Genomic DNA, 6,000 nt, shown 5'->3' with positions numbered 1-6,000 from the left:
CGGACCATGAATGCTCACATAATTGGAGGCTGGGGTGCGGAAAGGGGTGAGGACTCCGGCTGGAGGTGCGGGCTCTGGGGTGGGGCTGGGGATGAGGGGTTGGAGGTGCAGGAGGGTGCTCCAGGCTGGGACCACGGGGTTCGAGGGCAGGAGAGAGATCAGGGCTGGGACGGGTTGGGGCACAGGAGGGGGTCAGGGGTGCAGGTTCCAGGTGGCGCTTACCTCAAGCAGCTCCGAGAAGCAGTGGCATGTCCCCACTCTGGCTCCTACGCACAGGCGCGACCAAGCAACTCTGCATGCTGCCCCAGCCGCAGGTGCCGCCCCTGCAGCTCCCATTGGCCGTGGGGATGGTGCTTGGGGCAGCATGCGGGGACCCCTGGCCGCCCCTAAGCATAGGAGCCGGAGGGGAGACATGCCGCTGCTTCCAGGAGCCGCACGGAGTGGGGCAAGCTCCCGAGCCTGCTCCTCGGCTGGAGCGCCAAAGCGGGGTAAGCCCCGGACCCTGCTCCCCAGCAGGAGCTCGAGGGCCGGATTAAAACATCTGGAGGGCCGGATGCAGCCCCCGGGCCGTAGTTTGCCCACCCCTGATTTAAACAATAGCTGTATTCCAATTGTTTTTGTATATATTGCCTCTCTAGCCAAATCTTTTCCTTCCTTCCTTTCTTTCTTTCTTCCTTTCTTTCTTTCTTTTATCCAGTTCAGATTTTTCTTCCTAATTTTCAAGTTTTTATCCAGTCCCACTTGCATCTCTTTTTACTTTATTTAGATTCGTTGCTATGTCCTCTGTTCAATCTGCTCTCTATGGTGCTTGCTTCGTCATCTACTTAATCTCCTGCTTTGTGACTTTTTTTTTTCACACAATCTCCATTGGATAGAATAGACTCACTCTCCCCCTGCAGCAAACATCTACCATCTCCTCCTTCAAATCCCATCTAGAAAACCCATTTTGTCTTCAAATGTTAATCTTCTCTTTTGTATTGTCAGCCCTCTCTCTTCTACTTGAATATATTTTATATGGTATTCCTTTGTAACTGAGACTCCAGTTCAGGAAAACAACCTTATTCGAATGCTTAAGTATGTGTTATCCTGAATAGGGATGGATTTAAATTTATGCTTAAGTGATTTCTTGAATCAGGGCCTGAATACTTCACAAACATTAATGAAAATTAAGGCTCAGAATGCTCCTGTACTTGGGCAAGGTTGTAATTTCTTGGGACAGGTTTTTGTATGGGTTTGTCAAATGCTTTGTGAAGTTTAGGGTGTAATGATATATAATAACCACAACTTGGTCCAGTCAAACTCAGAACAGCTGAATCTAAATTTTCTATATTATTCTTCACATGGAGTCAAGAAACAGAAGTAAAAATACTTCTGTATTTGAAAACAATGTGCAATTAATTGTGTTCACAAGGAGTACACTAAAAGGTAACCTTTCTCACTAAGTGGTATGCAATCAAAAGCCAACAAAATAATCTGTATTTTAATAATCTTCAATAGCATGTAAACTTACTGTGCATCAAGTATATTTCAATTAAGACTTTTTAAAAGGGGCTCAGCCAGTGAGGAAAAATATAACTTGGTTCACGAAAAATAAATGTGTAGACGGGCTTAGTTGCAGATGCCCCAGTTGAAAGGCCTCTGTTGTCTCTCAGGGCCAGACTCGAAGCCCAGTGAAGTCAATGGGAGTCTTTTCACAGGCATCAATGGGCTTTGGGTCAGACCCATACTTTGGAAGTTCAGGATATATTTGTTAATGAACAAAATATTAAATTCAGAGGGTAAAGAATCATGGCGATGAATAATTTAGACAGCCTAGAAAAGTAAAGTAAATGCACCATTCTAATATTTGCACTCACAAGTGGGTATATTTGTTCTTCCTTTGGATCTTTGTATAGCATGATAGGTGCATTGGCTACATGGCCTTCACCAGCATCCAAAATATGCAGCTGTTCACTGGCATCTAAGCAAGCTCTGACCGACTGTGTACTTGGCTACAGATTTCAAGTAGAGACTGGTGCCCAGCATATTTTTAACTATACAAAGGAACTCTGACTCGCAATACAAACTCCACACTTTGCAGTCTAGCCATCAACCAAGAAACAGATGAGGTAGGTAGATTCCATAGTGTCAGTGACAGACCACGGCCTCAGTGCAGCCTAATCACAGCAAAACTCCTAATGCTGCCACTTCTGGTGCCCACAAAGCTTTTAAATGTTTAATGTTGTCTCCCCGTGCACCTTTCCAGATTGTGCTTCACATGCCAAAATGAAGGCAATTAATTCCCAGTCTGCTAAATTATGGGTGCTGAAGGTCCTGACATATTTCTAATGTTTCTTTGGTACAGGAGTTTTTTAAAAGGAAAGTCAGTGGTGGGTTTTGTGTGTGTGTGTGTTTTTTGTTAAGTGAACATGGTAGCAAGATTTCAAATTCTCTCAATAACCTGAAATGCCACAAGCACTTCTAAAATGGAGAATGGGATTTGGTTTGCGTTGTCATAATAAAGATGGTGAGGAGGACATCTGTTTGGTTCTTGGCTTTTTTTTGGTTGGTTGGGGTGGGTTGTTTGTTTTTAAAGAATGAATTGCAATTAAAAAGCATGTATATATTTAAGAGACTGGTGAAATTGTTCCAGTGCTCTCCCTTCACCTTCTCTAATAAGGATGGGAATAATGGCAGATGGAATCCCATACTCACAGACCCATTGGCTGCTTCTTTCTCCCCTGGCTCCAAAGTCCCTCTCCATGCTATAATAGCTCAGTCTTCCCTCTCTGCCCCCTTCTCCCAATAAGAAATACTCTAACAGAGATTTATTGCAGCCTGCCCCCACAGCCACTGCAACATCCAAGATCTTCCTTGGTCTTTACTTGAACCAAATATTGGCCTAATGGAAGCACCGCTAAGCTGGGCAAGCAACATATTTAACTTTTTTTTTTTCAAAATACAAATGGATTGATGGTACCAAGTTGATTTCTGAGTTCAAAGAAGTTGAGCCTTTACTAGGTGTCCACAGTTACAGCCCTCTCACTGTAGAGGGGACAAGCTTGTTCTAACCAGTTTGGGGCAGAGACACAGTGAATCCTTGGCCCTAAAATCTACCAGATCTCACAAAATCACGTTGTCTTAAAATTACACTCTGGTGTTAGTTGGTTAATTGGTTATTGGTATCAACTTTAAAATGAAGTCAACCTCTAGAAAACAACTAGACCTGCGTCAATAGTGGATTCAACAATGTCTACTACACTTTTACCTTTGCTTTCACTGAACATTTTTTAATCTTAACTACTATAAGCAACCACAAAAGAGCAAATATTTTAATCTCAATGCTTGAATATTTGCTGAAAGCATATTTGAAGGTGAGGACAAGAAGACAGCATGGTCACATGGAAGGCAAATGCTAATGCAGCTTGAGGGCTACAGTTCTTAATAGGGTAAAAATTAATTGTTTAGATTTGAATAAAGCTATAATGTATAGTTTGAAGAAATAAATTTTGAGAAGAAACTTCTAGGAGGGCAGCGGTGAAGCAAGGCAGATTGGATCAGACAAGCAGTTCTTCACTGGAAATGGAAGAAGAAAGTAGGGATCCAAACAAAAATACCTAAAGTCAGTTGCAGGGAAAAGACTTGGGTAGCAAAATGCAGTGTAATTTACTGTTAGCTAAAGGGTATTGTGGTGGTACTATGGCTTTATGAGAATGAATCAAATCTTCAGGTTGTGGGAGCTGACACTTGGAGGAGGCAGCTGGTTTTCGGTTAGACTGATAGATTGACCTGAGTTAAGATGCTTTGTATATTGTATATATGTTAACTATGTATTTAATAAAGACTCTTGTTGAGTTACTAGCAATTATTATTAAGACTAGTGGATTGCTTGAATATAAAACAACACAGGTATAAGAATATCTATCTATAGAAACAAACAACAGAGAGAAACCCACTTTGACACAGTATCATGAGCCGATGGAGTTACCCAAGTCCTCTTCTTCCATCCAAAGTGTTTTATAACAACATTTTATATTATGGTGTTCATTCTGTCTTTTTGTGTTAATGGCTGAAAGACTGAACTGCTTATTTAAAGTTCTTAACAATAAAAATAAAGAATGGGCCTGTTTGTTGCTAGAACTGCAATCCCATAAAATTCTTAGAAACAGACACTTTTCTTTTGCTGCCATCCACACTAGCATTCTTCCAAACTGGTTTATCATAGGTAGCAAGAATGCTACATTTGAACACCTCTGAGGTAAAAATAGTCAGATTTCAATGGGTGTCACCAAACAATCTGTCCAACAGTTGGGTGATGTGGTCTAATAGTAACGCAAGCACTAACAGTGGTCTATTGGCAGAATAAGGCATTAAAGGAGCTGCTTTATTTTCTCATTCATTTTCTTCTCTTCCTTTATGAAGGCCAAAATTGTCAGAAAGGGCCAGCGGATTCGAATAACAAAGAACCCAACAGCTCTTTCTTGCAGAGAAATCTCGGTGCCTGCGATTTTAGAATCCATGCTATCCTCACACAAGTTCACATCAGTCCATTCTGCTAATGATAATGCTAGCCATTCTAATGGTCAGCTCAGCCATGCTAGTCATTCTTGCTTAGCCTGAACTTCATTGTTGTAATTTGCTGTCAAAGTTCTTCAGCTGGTCCCTGAGCTAGGCATACAGAATCTGATTTTTCTGTGCCCCTCAGACATCAGTATTCCAATTAGATATTAGTGTCACAGCAACCAAAGGAGATCCGTCAAGTTATGGCTACTTTACCCAGCACGTGAAGATCTGTTAGGGAGGCCCAGCACTGATGATGACATGAAGGGATTAGGAGGAGTAAATCTAGCTGGTCTAAACCAATTGTTCCAAAGTTAAAAATCAAATCCTCCTATAGTATGCAGAGAGCAGTGGTGGAGGGAAAAGTGAAGCCCTGTTCATTAGAAGGTTATATAAACAGTAACTCATCCATGGGAGTAATATCTTTATTTTCCCCGTTTCCATTCCATATTATGGAGTGTCCTAGGTTCTGACCAATAGCTATTTTTTTAAAGTGAAATATCATTAAACTACATTTAAACCCCATTAAAGAACCTATGGCACTATATTTCAGGTTTATTATGGAGTACCATACTCTGAGAATATATGAGTACTGTACTTTCCAAATAACACAGTAAGGGATGCAGTGGTAATGCCCAGGAGAGACTTGGGTTATCTCAGATTTTTCACAAAGTGCAGAATGTCTCTGTCTATTGACACAAGGTGCTCTGCAATCCCTCAAAAGTTCTATACTCCACTTCTTATTTTTTAAAAACTATTTAGTTATGAAATGTCTCATTATGTCTTTGCACGCAATTATCCACACTAAGGTGCAGCTACAGCATTCATCCAGTCCCAGGGCATGCATTGGATGTGAACATCTCCTGAGTAAGTACTGTAGCACTATAAATACTATACATTATTAGTCCAGGAACATCTCCCTAATCCCCACAGCTCTGAAAATATGGCACATCACATTATGCAGGGCTCTGTCTTGCACTGTTTAATATCAAACTTTTTTTTCTTCTACAGGTTTCCTTATCATTCTTATCATTTAATACTTATATTGTGGTAGAAACCAGGGAACTCAATCAAGATCAGAACCCTCATGTGATGGGCATTGTCCAAACACAATTGTAGACATAATCTTTGCCCAGAAGAGTTTACAATCTAAAGTGGCAAAGGGGACAAAACAACATATACAATATCTTTTAATACAAATAAACCATATTTTCCTCCTTTTGGTTTTGTATTCTATTAACAGATAAAACAGCAGCTATCTCTAAAGGCCCCCAGGCCTTGTCATAATTTGTTGACTTTTTTTTTCCAAGCATGGCAGAAATGTATATGATGTGAAATGTTATTTCTGGAACAAATTTTGTCTAGGAAATACTGCAATGAATATATGGATCGTCTTGAGGATGTGCTACTATTGTATTTGAAAAGGGAGAAACTGCCAGTAGCAGGTAGCCAGGAAAACAC

Source organism: Terrapene carolina, unplaced genomic scaffold, assembly GCF_002925995.2.
Source record: "Terrapene carolina triunguis isolate 2854851 unplaced genomic scaffold, T_m_triunguis-2.0 Scaffold179, whole genome shotgun sequence".
In the NCBI taxonomy this organism is placed as follows: Eukaryota; Metazoa; Chordata; order Testudines; family Emydidae; genus Terrapene; species Terrapene triunguis.
Note: the sequence above shows the minus strand (reverse complement) of the source record.